The 18,713-nt window shown below is 37.2% G+C and overlaps 1 protein-coding gene across 7 annotated transcripts in view; it reads right to left on the reverse strand.

Annotated features, from left to right (window-relative positions):
* The window catches only part of PDGFC (platelet derived growth factor C), a 188,496-nt gene that overhangs the window by 81,601 nt on the left and 88,182 nt on the right, over positions 1-18,713 (reverse strand). The window contains exon 2 of one of the 7 annotated variants that reach the window (XM_072974779.1): positions 10,144-10,204. The exons of the other annotated variants lie outside the window; for them this stretch is intronic. The gene's annotated coding sequence lies outside the window, so the exon portion shown is untranslated. The remainder of the gene's footprint in view (positions 1-10,143; positions 10,205-18,713) is intronic. 7 annotated transcript variants of the gene reach the window in all.

Here is an 18,713-nt window from a genome sequence, read left to right on the forward strand (position 1 = left end):
CTAAATTTCATTTAAAAAAAGTTTTAAACAATCTTTTATTCAATCTCTAAAACAATTTAAAAGTCCTAAACCAGACGTTGAAGGCATGTGCACGGTATAATTCCCAATGGGGCCTTTTTTTCGTGCAACTTTCATATACTTGTAATATTGAGACAACAATTTTAAATTCTACGAGTACCTCTTTGGTTGTCATGATTTAGAGATACACTTTATGATAGTGGACGTTGCATTTGCAGTAATTACAGAGAGATAAAGAGTATTGTTTTATATCATATTATAAACATCACTTTTTCCTTTATTTGTCCTTCTCCCAACATCCAGTCTCAATAAACACATAGTTACTTGCAGAAGTATGACAGGTTTCTCATTTTATTTTCTCCTTTCAGGCATGTCCCATCAAACTGTGTAATAAAGACTTGTCTAAGGCCTCTTCAGTCATATGACATTTTACACTAAAGTACATTTTTCTTCTCTCTTCTTTTTTCTATTATATTTTTCTGCCTTTTCCTCTTCAATGCTTTCACTCCCACACCCTAATCCCCCCTCATTTTTTATTAAAGTGTAGCTGATTTACAATGTTGTGTTAGTTTCAGGTGTACAGCTAAGGGATTCAATTATTATATATTTATATATATTCTTTTTTAGATTCTTTTCCATTATAGGTTATTACAAGACACTGAATATAGCTCCTGTGCCATACAGTAAGTCCTTGTTGTTTATCTCTTTTATACATAGTACTGTGCATCTGTCCATCATACCTGCCTGTTAACCAAAGAATTCCCTAGTGCCCAATTTCCCTACTCATTATTTTAAACTCTGATTTCACACTGATAAACCCACTTCCCACTCTGGAAGGCAGACTCTAAGTGACCCCGATGTCCCTCACGTGTGTATGACCCCTGCCCAGAGAGGGCAGGAGCTGTGAGGAGGATGGGCTGTGACTCCCCTGATCAGGTGTGTTAACTCTGACTTAATCAAAAGCTAGACTGCAGGGTGGGCCTCGCCTAACAGGTGAGCCCATAATAGAAGTTGGGTTCCTCCTAAACTCACAAATTCAAAGTGGGAGAGAGACTCAACAGGAGGGAAAGTCTGTGTTTTTCTGGCCTTGAGAAGACAAGCAGCCAGGTGCCGAAGGTGTGGGAGCTGAGTGCTAGCAGGAGGGCGGGGACTCCATCCCGAGGCCACAAGAGACATCCGTGACTTGGAAGCAGACTCTTAGGCAGCCTCCGGAAAGGACTCAAGGCTAGATGGCACCATGGTTTCAGTCTTGTAGACACTGAGCAGAAGCCCAGTGGCCCAGGCCAGTGCCTGGACTCCTGAGCCCAAGAGCTGAGAGCAAGCAAGGCGTGTTTGATGCTGGTTAGTGGTCCTTTCTTAGATAACAGGAGAGGACGGGCACATCTTACACTACGCACAAAGCTATTTGGACTGCTTGCCCCCAGTCTTCAACAGCAGTTACGGTGATGGTAATGGCGATGACATTTCACTTAGTATCCATGTGACTCAAAATACCTATTTCATAGGGATAGAATCCAATTTAAGAACACTGCTCTAAGAAACGCTGAATTGAAAACACAATGTCAAGGGTCATTCATTAGTTAGGATATGATTACTACATATAAAATAGAAAAACAACAAGGACCTCCTGTACGGCACAGGGAATTATGGACGTTCAATTTCTTGTAATGAGCTGTAATGGAAAAGAAACTGAAAATGTACACATGTATGTCTATGTATAACTGAATCACTTTGCTGTACACCTGAAACTAACACTGTAAATCAACTACACTTCAATTTTAAAAAAGCATAAAAAATAAAATAAAATAAAATAAAATAAAATAAAATAAAATAAAATAAGAATTTGTCTTATTGTTAAAAGGCCCAACATGATTTTAACAAGTTGTAGTTATAATTCTTAAAGCAAATTTTTTGTTCTCTTAAACAGCTGTTTCAACAATGAGTCTGGTAGGTGTTATTTTATATTGTTTAACTGTTAATTAGGAAGACAAGATAAAGACAAACGTAATTTTCTTTAAATATATTCAGTGCATATTATGGGGAGTATCATCATAGTGGTAAATATGCTTTAAGCACCATGGAATTTTTAAATTAAACAGTTTAATTTCAGCTGCTCTCTTCCCAGTGCCTAAACTTGTCCCCAACAATAAGTAACCTGAGCAGAAGTAGGCTCCCTCTTATTGGATACTATTGCTCAATACAGCCATAGGCTATCCTGCCAAATATGAGATGATCAATATTTCTCCTATGCACATCATTTATCACCATGACTTATCTCCTAAGAACACAGTTAAATGAATTCTCCTCTATACTGACAAGTTTTTTTAAGAAAACAATGATAATTTACTCCTAAAACTAAATTAATATGTTGTCAGTTTTCAAAGAATTCTTTTAAAAATGAGACATTTCCCCACTCTGTAAGTAGTAATACAATAGTCTACATATTTCAGAGGAGTTTTAAAGCACTAGTTTATATCAAGAGTCCTTCTCATTTTGGCAACTAGCATTTTTAAATGAATTATTTTTTTCAGTCAGGTCTATTAAAATTTACTATTTGCCCCATTTGGTCTCAAAAAAAAAAAAGAGTGCCTTATATCATTCAAGGCCCTCTTTACAAATACAGCAGTGTTTATTCCCTCATATGGAGTCTAGAACACTACATTGCCACTGAAAGATCTGAAGTCTATTTTTGTAACTCCAGTCAAAAACACTCATGGCTAAAATGTATATACTTAAATTGAGTTTGCATCTTTTTTTCCTTTATAGTTCACAACTCCATTAAACTATAATTGAACATAATTTAAAGACTGAAAAGCTAGGCCTTAATTGTGGTAAAAGAATTGTAAATGTCCTTTTAAGTTAAATTGCTGCTCCCTCAAATCATCTCAGAATACAGTGAGGTTTGCACCGAATACATATGATTTGCACACGACTGTCAACATTTTATGTAAATCTCAAACAACCAGGCCTTTAATCAAAAAAAAAGAAGAGAAGAAGAAACAACAAACACTAGACTAGGTTCTACCAAGTTAAGACTCTGCATTTATAGTTTGGTTGTTTAAAAAAATCATCTTTTCAAACATACAGCTTTACTGGGGTTTTAGGGATGAGGCAAGTATAGATTTTGTGACTACTTTATGGAACGTTTGCTTTTCCTGTGTCCAATGGACAGCATGCTCAGAGAAAGTGCCAATGCCAATAAACCAAATGCTTGTAGCCAAATCATTATCTACAACACGCTCCTTGCAAATGTCCCCTAAACGGGACTAAGTCTTGTTTTATCTAGATAATCAGATTAGCATGAAAAATGAAAATGCACATAAACAGTAAATTTTTAAAAATTAACATTATACACCATATCATACTATCCTGCTCAACTCTCCTTAAGGCAAAAAGCATTGAAAACTAACGTGAAACAAAAACAGAAAAGGAAAGGATGTGAGATTAATAATGTAAATACTGCAAAACTGTCAACTATGCACGGACACACACAATTCAGAACAAAGAGTCATCACACATCTGTATATAGTCAGTAAGCTTATCATTAAAATCAGAGTGATTTCGCGATATTTGCCGTGCATTTCATACTGTCGGTCCCTTTCAGGTGCATTTATTATGAATGAAAGGGGGCAGGGATAAGAGAATCATAAAAAGCAATAAAAATGTAATTATTGAAGAAGTTGTATTATTTAAAAAGATAACATCAAAAAAGAATTTTCTGAGCAAGGTAGAATTTGCTCTGCTCGCCACTTTTTTTTTTTTTTTTTTGTCTGTGATAGTATTTCTTTACCTTAATCTTGCTAGTTTTTATATGGCTATTTCTACTTTCAATCTCATTAACTCTCCATTAACAAATTTCACTTTTAACAAAAGTTGATTAAACTCATATGACATATATATACATACACACACGTATATACATATGCATACCTATATACTATATGTATATATGGCTAGTTGCACTGGCTCCATAAATTGGCACCTTTTTGCCTAGAAAATCCAGAGTAATCTCACCTAAGCTTTTTCTGATTTTGTAGAGAAAAGGCATACTTGAATTCCACATGCAAACAAGTCACTCTATATACATTCCAAACTATATACAAGTACACCATTTTCGTGCTTAATATTCTAAATTCTGATGACTAATATAAAAGTACAATAATATGCTAGACAGAAAACTCAGAGTCTAGTTTTTGTTTTATCACTGAATCAATCTACCATCTCCCATACCTTTAAAACAATGGCAAATTAAAACAAAGACAATCAAAAAAGTTAGTGATGTCTACCGCACACCTTTTACAAATTACAAGAATAAATGTTCGCTGAGGAAAAATAAAAGAGATTGCCACATTAAGTAAGCCATAAAAAACAAATATAATTATTTAAAATATGTCCAACTGAGGATCTTGAATTTATTCCAGAACATAGTTAATCATTTTACTCCTCAAGGGGGTGAGCAGTCAGAAATCATATATTGATAACCTATTAAGGTTCACTCTCTGTACAGAGGGGTTGGGACACCAGAAACAAAACAATGCCTTGTCCTCTTAATGGGACAGCTCTGGGACTCTGATTTGGGATCATTCCTAGACTAGGTATACCAGTAAGCTCCATATTCAATTATCAAAACCCACGTCAGAAGTGCCCTTTTTGGGGATGTAATCCTTCATCCTCATTGTGCACATTCTAATCATCACGTATGAGCTGACGTCTCTCTCTTTCCCACCACACTCTGACCTTCTAGTGAGGCAGAAAAACTTCCAGGGAAGACGGATTTTCATGTCCACACCTGTACCTCGCTTTATACCTGGCACCTGGCACTGCCTAGTATACACTGGTGCTGTAAAGAAACTTGCTATAATAGAACATGGCCAAAAAAAAAAAACCAGTTTCACATATGATTTCAACATTCCATCTTTCATTCCTAAGCGTCCTCAGACCGTACTTATAAGAATAAGCAGCTTTTACAATGTATATTCTTCTCCAGCTAAAGTCCCTTAATTCATATTGATATTTTACTCAAAGTTCATACAACCTATGATTATAAGAGATGAACTTTGAGTAAAATATGTGTATGTTCATCTACATATGTATATATATATATATATATATTTATTAGCTGAAGGTGACAGGTTTCAGATTACTCATTACTGAGATTTGCCATTTTCTAAACATGGTAACTTATTTTTAAATAAAACATGTTCTATAATTTTACCAGACTGAGAATGCCACAATTATTGTCATTATTTTAACTTTGAAATATGAATCAGTGCTGATAAAACCTGTGATTTTAGGCAAGACACTTGATATCAGGGGTTTTTTTTAAATAAATTAAAGATAACCAGAGGCTGTTTTAAAGTTCAAATGAAGTGATATTTGTATAAATTAACTACCTTGATAATTACAAATCAGTATTACATGAAGGAGACACTTTGGTCATCATATTCTATCTAGTTCAAATACAGTGAGGAAGAAAAGTGATTATCAGGTACCAAGTTTTTCTGATAGGAGATTGCTAGGGAAGATAATCAGAATTGTTCAATACGTATACGGAATCCAACTTTCACAAGGATCAAATTGATTAAGCAAGAAGCTGTCATTTTTTGGCAGAAATGGCCAATTTCTGATTCCCTCCTACACGCTGACTGAAGAAGGAGGGGAAAAGGATAACTGAAGAAATGTTGTCATTTCCTTAGCCTGTAACAGAAAAGAACAAATCTGACTCCTCATTAGACCTGTTCCTTTGGCTCTAACCCTGGGCTCTGTGTCCTGGGCTCTGTCACGCTGGCTCTGCACCTTTTGTAAAAGAATGTTGCCTTTAGCCTGAAATATACAGAAGAGCTTATTCTCAAGGCTCTGACCTTTAAAGATATTAACACTTTTGCACTTATATAAAGATAACAAGTTGCAGAACAGAAAATGATGTTTGTTTTGTTAGAGGTTTTACAGGGGCACCATGAGCTGACACACATGGGAACCATGAGCTGACACACGTGGACAGCTGCAAGAATGAAGGATTCCAAAAAGTTTGTACAACCAACCACACCCCCTCCCCTCTTTAGTAGAAAAGAAGCCTGAATTCTGACTTGGGGAAGATGGTTCTCCAGGACATTAGTCCCCTATCTTCTCGGCCTGCTGGCTGTCAGAATAAAGTCACTATTCCTTGCCCCGACACCTTGTCTCCTGATTTATTGGCCTGTCATGCAGTGAGCAGAATGAGTTTGGACTCAGTAACAACACTATCTTTTTAAAAAAGGTTTGAATTCTTCTGTGTCTAATAAGAAGTAAAAGAATTCAGCCATTGCCCTCCTGTCTAACTATGAGCAACAGCAGGAAATGAGGGCCTGTGTTCAGGGCGTTCACAGCAGACCTTTCATGTACAGAGAGAGTCTTCACAGTGAGCACCCTCCCAGCTCCCCTCACCCTCTGTGAAGCACACCCACTTTGACAAAATCCAGAGATACATACGAGTCCATCCCCCTCACTGTATGGGTGGCTCTAATGGGCCAGTCAGAGTGAATCCAATGATTCATTTATTTATTTTTTCTCAACAGTTGGGGATTGGACCATTTTGGGTGCAGACATGAGGTTTAGAACTGCCGTATCCAATAAGCAGTCCTGTTGAATCCGGTCTGATGGAAGAGTCAGTGCCCAGAGGTAGACAGATACACAGTAGAAGAGCCACTGGGAGCCAGATTCCAGCCCAAACCACACAACAAACTCAGCCCACCTCTGTGCCTCACTTTTACTATTGAAGCCAATGAGAGTTAAGATTTTTATAAATGCAACCAAAATCACTGCATAGTGACGTGTTTAGGTTTTCCAGGAGTGGCTGTGGTTCCGGCCTGTTATCCTGGTGTGATTATCACTGGTGTTCCCTGTCTGTGCACTTAAATACCTTAACTTTGAGTCATAAAGGACACATCAAGGAAGATCTACAAAATTCTTCTGGTGTTGAGGCGTGAGACAGAGAAATGGTAACGATTTGACTGTATGGCGTTTGAGCCTTAAGATAATGGTAAAAATCACCTATTTTGGTTGTATACAATAGGATATAATGTTTTAAAATTACAAAAGCTCAATTACGAGAGGCAAATAGCAATAATCTTTGTACCTATCACCCTGCAGGATGAAGAGCCAAGTATATATACACAGAATCTCCTTAAAGCTTTTGATTCATACCAATTAGTAATGAATATAATTGCCTACCACACATTAGACACACCACTACAGGGAAACGTGTCTGGGCAATGCTATTAGTTTTCATTCTTAAGTTGTGTTATTTCAGATACCACAAGGAGGCCAAAACCAGAATGAACAGAGATAAATAAATTCGGATTAATTCGCTTTACAAAAGAAACATTCACTTTAAAAGTTCAATAGTGATTTCATTTTTCAATACTGAATCAACTGTCTTGTTGAATTAAATTATTTAGTGTAGAAAGTTTACATTAAAAGTTAGGAGCTCTGAAATGTTTTAAGCAGCGAAATGCATTTACATGAGATATTATGACAAAAACTGGCTAACGCGACGAAGCATAAAATCATATTGTACAGCCTAACAAACATGCTTATTTAAGAAAAAGATGTATTCAATGGAGAACCTCGTCTGTTTGGAGAACCAGCGTCTGTCAATTTTCCATCTGTACTGGACGTGTAATTTATAACATTCAGATGGAGTTAACCAGCAATTTCATCAAGAGTAATAATCATGAAAAGGTAATCAAATACAAACTTCCTCTGTCAAAAAAGGGCAAATAAGGCCATTCGTTCATGAGCTCAGGGAATATTTAAAATATTTAAAATTCTGTTTTAGGGCAAGGTCTGCATTAGGCTAAGGAAATGATTCCTAAGAAACGATCAAATAGGAATGCATTTCTTTCCATCTTATTATATTTAGCAGTCATTAACGCTGAAAAGTCAGATTCTCTACTTATATTTAGGATTTTATGTTCCAAGGTGAATGCACATAACTTATATGTAATGAGCCTACGAATTTCTTACGAGTAACATCCAAAGGCAGGCAAAATAATAAATTTGGTCAATTCCATACAGATCACGTCCTCCCATCTGATGTTCGGAATGCTGTCAATTACTGATAAAGGGTTTGTAGTTCCATAAGCACTATTTGAGATTTATCAGTTATATGTGTAGCAAGATCTTTGGTTTCTGGAGTAATTCCACACCAAGAGAGCAGGAATAAATGCAGTACACTTACACTGGACAGGACTGCCTTTCACAGGCTAAGTTCAAACCAACTTAACACTCATGAATATCCACACCATTCTGCCTGCAGGCAAACGTCACCTCCCCAGCCCACACTCCACGTTCAACAACCCTCGTCAATCTTAAAGGGAAGTTAAAATACTAATAAAATATAAACGTGAGGCTTTTCAAAGACATGAGTGCCATAAATTAATAACAGAACACATAATTTTGGTGGGAAAATAGATCAGTTAAATTATATTTCTCAAAGCAAAGACAGTTTTCATCATGATCCTGAGAATACCTAAGCATGCCAAGCTATCTCCTGTCAGCTTCCTTTGTTTTATCATTCCGTGGGTCTATCATTAAAAAATAAGTAAACATACACATGAAGATATTGTGTAACTGGCTTGAATATAACCATTAGCAGAATTCTTCAGCCACAGCTAGTCTTAGGATGGTAGTTCAAGAAACAAACCAAAGATCCAGAAGCAAGTGGTCTAAAAAGAGGAGATGAAACAGAGGACAGGACAGATTCCAGAAGATAAGTCTTTGAATTCTGAGTGAAAATTCAAAATAGGGGCTGGACTGGACTTGACCAAGTCCACCAGAAAGAAGTTCCATTTGTGAGGAGACATGATTCTCTAATACCTCAGGACCACTAGTTCCTTCAACATTATCCAAAAATATCTACTCTCCTCTCTTCTGACCTCCAGGAAGACTCTGAGGACACATCTGGCAGACTGGACGTTGTCAGATGCCACAAGATTTAAGAATCCTTCTTTATGGTATTCGCACTGTTGATGTGAGTTTAATCCCCTGGCCAGCAAAGGGACCTGCTGCATCCGTGGCCTCCCAGCACGAGAACACACCTGTCTGAACAGAGTATTTCCTTGAAAATTCGTGGCCGTACAGTCCAAGTTTGAAGTTGGGAGACTCTCCACCCATGTTCCCTATAAGTGCATCCAATCCTGTCCTGAAAAAAATGGAACATTGTCCAAAGGATGGAACAGAGACACAGAAATGCATGCCCAGGGGGCAAGGAAAAGCCGAGAAAACTAACAGAGGAGAAAGTACCAATTATACTTAATTTAATTACAGCAAGTGTAGTAATACTAATAACATGGTGGTTATATGCTCAAGCTGAGATAATGGCTTTTTAAGAAAGCTATGCCTAACAGAAGCCTTAAGAACAACTAACCATTTAAACTACATGATTTAAATTTCCAGAGATCTATTCCAGCACCACCACACACACCATCAAAATACTTATTTTATAACAACTAGTGGTCAGGCTTTAAGATCTGATCGCCCTGTGGTAACCCAAACAAAGGATCCATGATGGGCAAGCAAAACACCAAACCAAACAAACAAAACTCACAAAACCTGATAAAAATATGTATTAAGCCTTTTACTCAGTAATTAACAAGGTCCTTTTATTCAGTATTTTCCTCCAAAGAAAATAAATAGACGTGAAAGAGGGGGAAAAAAGTCAAAAAACACCAGAATAATCGATTACACTTTGCAAAACACACTTCCAACCCTCGCTACACCGGAACAGTCCAAATAATATGCCAGATCTTTGACTTATCAGACAATACAGAAATGAGACCAGAGGTGTTTCAGCAAGCACACTGCAGTCTGAAGAGCACGAGCAACATGACAACAGTACTGAAACACTGGCATAGCCAGGCGGAAATTTAGAAGCACCAGGACAGAAAAGACTTCCATTAAGAAAGGAGGGCTTGTTCAAGTCTACACTTGTTCCTGTGGAAGAATCAGCAAAGAGTGTCCGTCCACCTAAAACGTTCTCTTCTTTACTAGGGTTCACTGGACAAGCCTTGATCAGGTGAGATTATCTTAGAGTGTGGGAGAACAGGCTGAAAATGTAGAGTAAACAAAAATACATGTTTTGCTTACCTTTTAAATGTTCTTTCTCCTCTTTTCTATGCCAGTCCAGATGCTTGAGAATAGTTCCTCCCTGCCAGTAGACAGAGAGAGTAAAATTGAGTCTTTTGGTGACCTCAAATCCCAATCTAGGTGGTTCAGAATCTTCAATGGCAGATTTTGGAAGTAAAAATCATTTGAATGATTGAGAAGACACAAAAAGCCTGTAATAATTGTTATCTGAGTCAGTCGAATGAACTTTTCTCTGTGGTCATTTGTACGAATCTATAAGGGAGAGGGTCTTGGCTGGCATAGAAAAAAAATAAAAGAAAGAGCATTATTTGTAGGCTGTGTTCCCTTGATGCCTCATTCTTTCCAAATCTCGCTCATCTACTCAACTCACATTTATAGAGGAGCCACTCAAAATTGCAGGTCACTGACCAGATGTTTCCTTATCCACTAGCTATTTACTATTTTTAACAACCCTGTGAGACAGTCATCATTATCCCCTAATATCTTGCTCCTGAATTATATTTTTAAAAGTTCCAAATGGTGAGCTGGCTCTTGCTTGCCGAGTTTTTTCTGCAGTCCATATGCTGTTTGGTGAATGGCTTCTTAGATTTCGGCAGAATTAGTATCTTCTTCCTGGAAACTCGTTTGCTATTGGTAAAAACTGTTTTTGCTTGCTTTTGTTTGAAATTAACACAGGTCCTCTAGCAGCTTTTCAGGAAGAAGTGCAAAAAGCTAAGATGCAACCATTTGATAGAGATTAAATGGTACCATCTGAAATAAAACTGAGTCCAGGAGTAGCACTCCATGGAAACTGCTTCCTTTTTTTTTTTTTTTTTTTGCTTCCTTTGAGAAATTGCTCACTTAAGATCAAATTCCTAAGGATACTAACATTTGTGATTACTGCTGTAACAACAAAGAACAAATCTGACTCCATATTAGACCTGTTCCTTTGGCTCTAACCCTGGGCTCTGTTTCCTGGGCTCAGTCATGCTGGTTCTGCACCTTTTGTAAAAGGATGTTGCCTAGAGCCTGACATAGACAGGAGAGCCCATCCTCAAGGCTCTGACCTTTAAGGGTGTAACACTTTTCCATTCATATAGAGATAAAAAGTTGCAGAACAGAGAATAACATGTGTCTTATTGGAGGTTTATAGGGACATTATGACCTGATCTACAGGGACAGGTGAAAGAACAAAGGATTCTGACACCAAGAAGTTTGCAACAACCAACCACACCCCCTCCCCTTTTAGTGTAAAAGTAGCCTGAATTCTGACTTGGGGAAGACGGTTCTCCAGGACATTCATCCCCCATCTTCTTGGTCGACCAGCTTTCTGAATAAAGTCATTATTCCTTGCCCCAACAAACATCTCATTCTCCCGATTTACTGGCCTGTCATGTAGCAAGCAGGATGAGTTTGGACTCACTAACACTAGCAATGACTTATAAAAAGAATAAAATTATTATCATTTTCCAAAGCTCATAGAAGGATGTGTAAGTACTTCTTAAAGATAATAAGTAAATTGTAAGAACTTAAATTCAAAATTCAATGGAACATTGATGAAATTCCACACTAATTGGTTCCATTTTTCTCACTTAGTTTAGGAAAGCCATTGAAACTTTAATGCGATGGAATCTATCCCTTTTCCTAATCACAAGTCAAGTCTAGGTTTCAATAATCCTTGTCATCATGGTCTGTGTCTTGATTTCAACATACCATACTTTGGGAAAATAAAACTACCACACAAGAGTAACACCACTGTGTCCAAGGATGAGTGACTAAAATAAACCTACTCTCATTTCTACATTCACCTTAGTCATCCTGCCCAAATAAATACACTAATATTTATATACCTCTTCATAGTTCTTACAGTGATTTTCAGATTACAAAACATTTTCTTACACAGGTTTTTCCCAGCTCTCACAACCACCTTCAAGACCAAATGTATTATGCAAACTTCATTACTGTAAAAATTGGGTTGGCTGTCACAGTTGGATGACCCTATAGCTTCCTGTCCAAACCAACACATATCTGAGAATGAAAGAGGGTGGTATTTTCAATTGTGTCAGGACAAAGACAAACCATGAAGGTCCCCAGAAGACCTGGATGTCGAGTGACCCCAATGACAAATGATAACGTTAACCTTCAATCCAGGTCTTTTGAGTTTAAATCCTATTTTTTTCCTGCGACATCACATGACTCCATGAAATCTTTCGACCTAAACATCTGAGTGATGAATTCTTCAGTGTCTGTTTCCCTGGTAGCCTCCTTACCCAGCTCAGCACACCGAGGAGAACTTTTCCTTTGTTTTCATGAAACTTGGTAATGCCTATTACTTACACAGTGCTTTACTTCAAGGTAGGTGCAAACAACAGCAGCAAAAATAACAATCCTACAGTGAGATTTATGTCAGAGAATGTTCTGCCTATGTTTTCTTCTAAGACATTTACAGTGTCTTGTCTTACGTTTAAGTCTTTAAGCCATTTTGACCTTATTCGTGTGTACGATGTGAGGGAGTGTTCTAACTTCGTTGATTTACATGCTGCTGTCTAGTTTTCCCAGCACCACTTGCTGAAGAGATTGCCTTTACTCCATTGTATGTTCTTGCCTCCTTTTGCGGGGTGGGGGAAGGGGCTGGGAAGGGATACATTGGGATTCGAGAATAAATTCAAGATTTGCAGATACTAACCACTATATATAAAACAGATGAGCAAGTTCATACTGTATACCACAGAGAACTATGTTCAATATCTTGTAGTAACTTACAGTATCAAATGATATGAAAACAAACACATACATGTTCATGTATGACTGAAGCACTGTGCTGTACACCAGAAATTAACACAACATGGTAAACTGACTATACTTCAATAAAAATACAAAAGAATAATCCTAGTAACTTTTTTCTGCTTAACCACTTTCTAATGGGCTATTTGTGGGGTGTTTCTAATCCTACCAATGAAGTGGGAGACATTTTCACCAATTATTATTCGTTTGGTGGATTCTGGCTTCATGCCACTGCTTGGCACAGGAGAGTTGATATTAATTGTACTTCTAACTGTAAATATTCTTCCAGAATTTGGTACTCTTTCACAAATGACAAATTCCACATTAATTTAGAGAAGATAAGAGCATTTAAAAGATGCATTATTATTACAGTTAAAAAGTACAGAAAAATGAAGCTATACTAAAAGCAAAAACTGTTTATCTTTCACAATGAACACAGTCTCACATGCATATTCATTTATTTACTGGATTACGTAGTTTTTAACGTATCTGTGTGATTTAATTAATAAACTCTTAAAGGATCCTGGACTTTGCTGAGGCAGTTGTTTTATTTTCATTGTTTTTTGACTAATGTAACCCCCAAAGTATAACAAAGCACCTCACCCACGACAGATAATTAATAAACAAACATTTGTCGACTGGCTGAACGCAGGAGTAAAGCCCACATTTCACCTGCAGACACATTTATAAAGAACATTTAGTGGGTAAAGAGGATGGCATGTGGGTTAACTTCCGCCCACCGCTGCTTTCTGAGGACAGCTCACCTAAAAGGAATTGATCCAAGTCCCTCACTATATTATAAGCAAAGATGCCAGCACCCTCTTGCGATGCCATCAAATCTGTTTCCGTGGGCCTGAGTTGTACTAAATTCATATTTGGAATGACTTCACCATCCCGTTGAGATCCCTAAAATAAAACTGCAGGCAACTGCAAGATTTCATCCAAAGAGCTGATCACATTCAGGGAAGAAGCTATTTTTCCCTTTCTGAAATCAAAAGTCAAGTACTTGTTTTAAAAAAAGAATCCCCATTCTCTTGGTCAGACTTGAGAATCACACATATATCCATTTTAAACAAGGAGAATTTTGAGATATTCTTCTCACGGTTCCCTTTCTTACCACAATTCCAAGATCGAGACTTGTTTTAGTTAGCCCAGAGCTTAATTTTTCTGTGCCAGATGAGAGGTATGACAGGCAGTGTGCAGACCTGACTGTGCGTATTATGGTATGGTAGAAGGATCCAGTAGCACCACTATGGTGGAGAGCACGCTGTGGGACGGTCTGGGCAGAAGAATATAATAACGTAGGAAGCTCATGAGACAAAACAAACCTTGACATGATTTGCTCAAAATGCCTATAATTCTCTGTTCCTTTATAATAGCTCCAATTATAAAACCAGGCTTCAGAATTCCTCAAGTAGGTTAAACTTCTGAACCAAGTATAACAAGAGCTACTTTTTTTAAAATCCTTGTAAACCAATCGCTTGAGAAAGTTCTGAGAATCTGATGAAAGGCAGGAGCGTTCAAGCCAGAAAATTATATCTCTCAGTACAGACTCTCATAGTTTTCACACAGTGGCATACAATTTCACAGGACTCACCCGGCCCCAAGAAAGTATCCAGGAACCCTTTTACCTATGAATAATCAAGGTTAAGAACGCTCTACTCAAAAATAACATGCCCATCAGAAAGCCGAACAAACTCAGTACCAGTTTGGTAAGACAACATCAGTGTAAAAGAGTAACCAATTTAGCAATTAGGGATGAAAAAAAAATCAGGGGGAGGTTAGAGCTCAGTGGTAGAATGTGTGCTTAGCATGCACGAGGTTCTGGGTTCAATCTCCAGTACCTCCATTAAAAATGAATAAATAAACCTAATTACCACCCGCCAAAAAGGAAAAAACACAAAAATATAACAGTGCTATATATATATATAGATATATATGGCCATATATATATATAGATATATCTATATATATCTATATATATATGTATATATATATATGTATTATATACATAACTATGTTTTTTTACTCAATAATTGTAACTGAAACGGTTTTCTCTTGACCAATATACATTCAGTAGTTTCTTTCTTTAGTCAGCATGGTACAGAAAATTTATGGGAAAATAGTGCACAGTGAGTATCTTCTAAATTATCATTGGCTTCAGGCTCATATAATGCTCTGGAATCACCATTATTTTCTACTTATCATTGCAGAGTGTAAACAGGACAGAGAAGACAATTCAGTAACTGTGATCTCCTTAATTTTTCACATTATCCCTTCTCCATAAAAAGTCCAGTAGAATAAAAATCCTAAAAGGGGGATTCAATTATAATGACAAAAATGTCTTCACCCCCAAATTTTACATTTCAGTCAAGAGCAAAATATTTTAGCATGCACATGAAGCTGAAATTTTTAGTAAATCACATATAGAACATATCTAACTAGAATTAGACTTCAGAACTGTAACTAAGTGTCACAGTCAACAAATATTCGTTGATTGCCTACTGAGTTCAGGGCACCAGCTGTGGAGCCAGGCTGCTACAGGGGTCGGGGGGGAGGTCCAGGTCACTGCTACCTACTCAGGTGTTACATACTTGAACTACAAAGCTCCAAGCAATAATACTAGGGGACCCTTCTACCTCTTGAACCAAGTGACTTTTAAAAGCATATAATGTCTCCATATTCATAATCTTTAAGGCTTCTTCTTGCCCAAGAGATGGTGGGGGCTGGGGATGGTCCAGGTGGTGGAAGGTGGTAGAAAGCCACCGTTTTAACATCACAGCCATGGCCAGGTGTGTGTGCCTATAAATCCAAAAGAACTTACTGCCAATTCTCCCACACTCTGCTGTGACCTCAAGAAAACCAGCCAGTCATCTAGAGAAGGTTTAGAGAATTGAAAAATATTCAACATAACCTCAGGAGGTTCATGTTTTAAGTGATGGTCTCTCTTGTGGTTCACAAGCATGTGATTATAGCTAGTTTTAATGCTTTCTCTATATTAAACAGAGTCGCTAAAATTAAAACCATAAACCTTTAAATACCAAAGAATTGATGGGACTGCTAAGAATCTATGTGAGTGTAAAAGAAAAATGTGAAAGTTAAATTCAAGCAAAAAAGTCTAAAGCATTTCACTCACTGACAAAAATAACATCATGGGAAGAAATTAAATGAATAAATATTTTGTGACAATAGAGGCAGTAAATTAAAGACTATGAATGTCATGCAAATACCACTCATACCTGCCACTAAAAAGAAAGAGAAGCATTTTGGAACTTCAAATGAAACATTTTTATCTAATGTAAAACAAATTGTGGAGTTGGAAACCAAATCTTTCACAGGTCATTTTAAAGTCAAATAAAATTTTAGTACTGCAAAAATAGACGGTTCTGAAAAGGATTCCTGGGCAAACATTGTTATTTAAGGATTATCTGTCACCAACACTGAAAACATAAATGATGGGTTGGTGCATCTGTCAAAGGATCAATTTAACAATGCTTGACAATGAACTAAAACAGCTGAGGAAAGAATGGATGTGTAAAAATAACTCTCCGAAATTAGAAGCCTGTACTATTTTCTCAGACATTTTCAGAGACTGATTTTTTAAACTGTTTTCTATCAACGAACCACCAATCACCAATGGGAAGAAGATATGACAGAAACTGATTGATCTTTTGATTGGTTTATTTTTGTTATCTGGCACCCCTCCTACTCCCTTTGCTTCTTCAGATGTCTTCGCGTCTACAGAACTGTCTCCTTGTACACTGGGAGTTTGTTCTTTTCTAAGATGTTATTCTCAGTCTTCTTCCAAATCCCTGGCAGCCTAAAATACCTCTTGGATTGAAGTCAGTCTCTTCCACAAGCATATGCTCTTTACATCTATAGTAATAGCTCAGAACTCTTCCAAGTCACAAAATCACATTCCCAGGGGTCTCACTAGCCCTTTAAATCAATGGATCCTACTCCAAACTCATTTGTAAGGTCCAGTCCATTTTCTATGTTGTTTTTCTAGTTTCTACTAATGGAATCCCCATTTCGCCAGCCAGTGAGCCTCAAATTTTCATTATTTTTGACTTTCACTTTTGTTTCTGCCATTACATGGCCAATGTAATACGACTGAGACGACTTTTAAATAAAACATGGTCCAGCACACAGGCAATGGTCAATGCGTACTGGTTACTGTTGTTTCTGTAACTGTCTTCAATATAGATCATGCATTAGCTCACGTGGAAACCTCCCTCTTCCTTAATGAAGTCTCTGTTCTCCAGCCCAGTGACCCATCTTCAAGCAACAGTATATTTGTGTACTACTTGGACACATCTATAAGTGAAACAAGTCTCCCATATTAAAATGAATACTGGTAACCCCATACTTCCTTAAGGAATAAACTTGTAACAGGGAAGAACAAATCTGACTCCATATTGAATACGTCCTGGGCTCAGTCACGCTGGTTCTGCACCTTTTGTAAAAGAATGTTGCCTGGAGCCTGAAACAGACAGGACAGCCCATCCTCAAGGCTCCAACCTTTAAGAGTGTAACACTTTCCCATTCATATAGAGATAGAAAGTTGCATAACAGAAACTAACATGTCATCTTGGAGGTTTATAGGAACACTGTGACCTGACCCACGTGGACAGTTGCTAGAACAAAGGATTCTGATACCAAGAAGTCTGCAACAACCAACCACGTCCCCTACCTTTTTAGTATAAAAGGAGCCTGAATTCTGACTTGGGGAAGATGGTTCTCCAGGACATTAGTCCCCCATCTTCTTGGTCTGCCAGCTTTCCAAATAAAGTCATTATTCCTGGCTCCAACACTTTGTCTCCCAATTTACTGGCCAGTTCAAATGAGTTTGGACTTGGTAACAAACTCAGGAAGTAAACACATTTCACCAAATATGCTTATTCATGTTTGCTTCTATTAGAGTGAATTTTTAAATGAACACAATTGAGAGGAAAGCTATTTGATTTTTTTTAACTTTGGTGTGGTTTTTGTCATACACACACAATAGTTTAATTTTAATAGTCAAAGTGTGAGTCTTTTGTGTTTTATTTAATAAACCATGTCTTATAAGTCAAAAGGATATTCTTTTATATTTCACCCCTGAATGTTTCTAAAAACATATTTTTGTTTATGGGATGAGTCATGTTTAATTTTATTTACTTTCCCATATAGATGGTCAATATTCTAAACATTTCTCCCTTCTCTGTCTCGTAAACCAAACTGCTATATGTACGTCAATCAATTTCTGGTCTTTTGTTCTTTTCCATTGTACAGTTTTGCCTGTTCTTATACAAAAACATCATATAGCTACTATGTCTTTATAATAAGCTTTGATGCCTTGGCCACTCACGGCCGTATACTGTTCTATATCAGCTTTCAGATTAGCTAATCAATTTCCATGAAATTCTACAAGAATTTCATTCAAATTATGTTTAATTTATAAAATTAATGGACGACACTGTACATAACTGTAATATTAAATTCCACTGCCAGCAAATGTGGTATTCCTCTCTTCATGTATTTACATTCCATGTGTTTATTTTCTTTTTAAGACTGTTAGAACAACTCCAAAGACAGCTACTGAAAATGAAAGGAATGGTATAAAACTTCTGATCAGTGTGCCTTTGTCACCTAGGAAATGCCAACATCAGATGTGTGACAACTTCCCAGAGCTGAATCTAAGGGTGTGGAACACAAACAGATGCCCGGTGACCACAGTAACCACAGCTATCCTCCTCGAAAATGTCAGATGTTCAAATTTTCTAAATCTTAGCTCACTCACCCATCAACAGAAGAGACACAACCCC

This window comes from Vicugna pacos, chromosome 2 (genome assembly GCF_048564905.1).
Source record: "Vicugna pacos chromosome 2, VicPac4, whole genome shotgun sequence".
NCBI lineage: Eukaryota > Metazoa > Chordata > Mammalia > Artiodactyla > Camelidae > Vicugna > Vicugna pacos.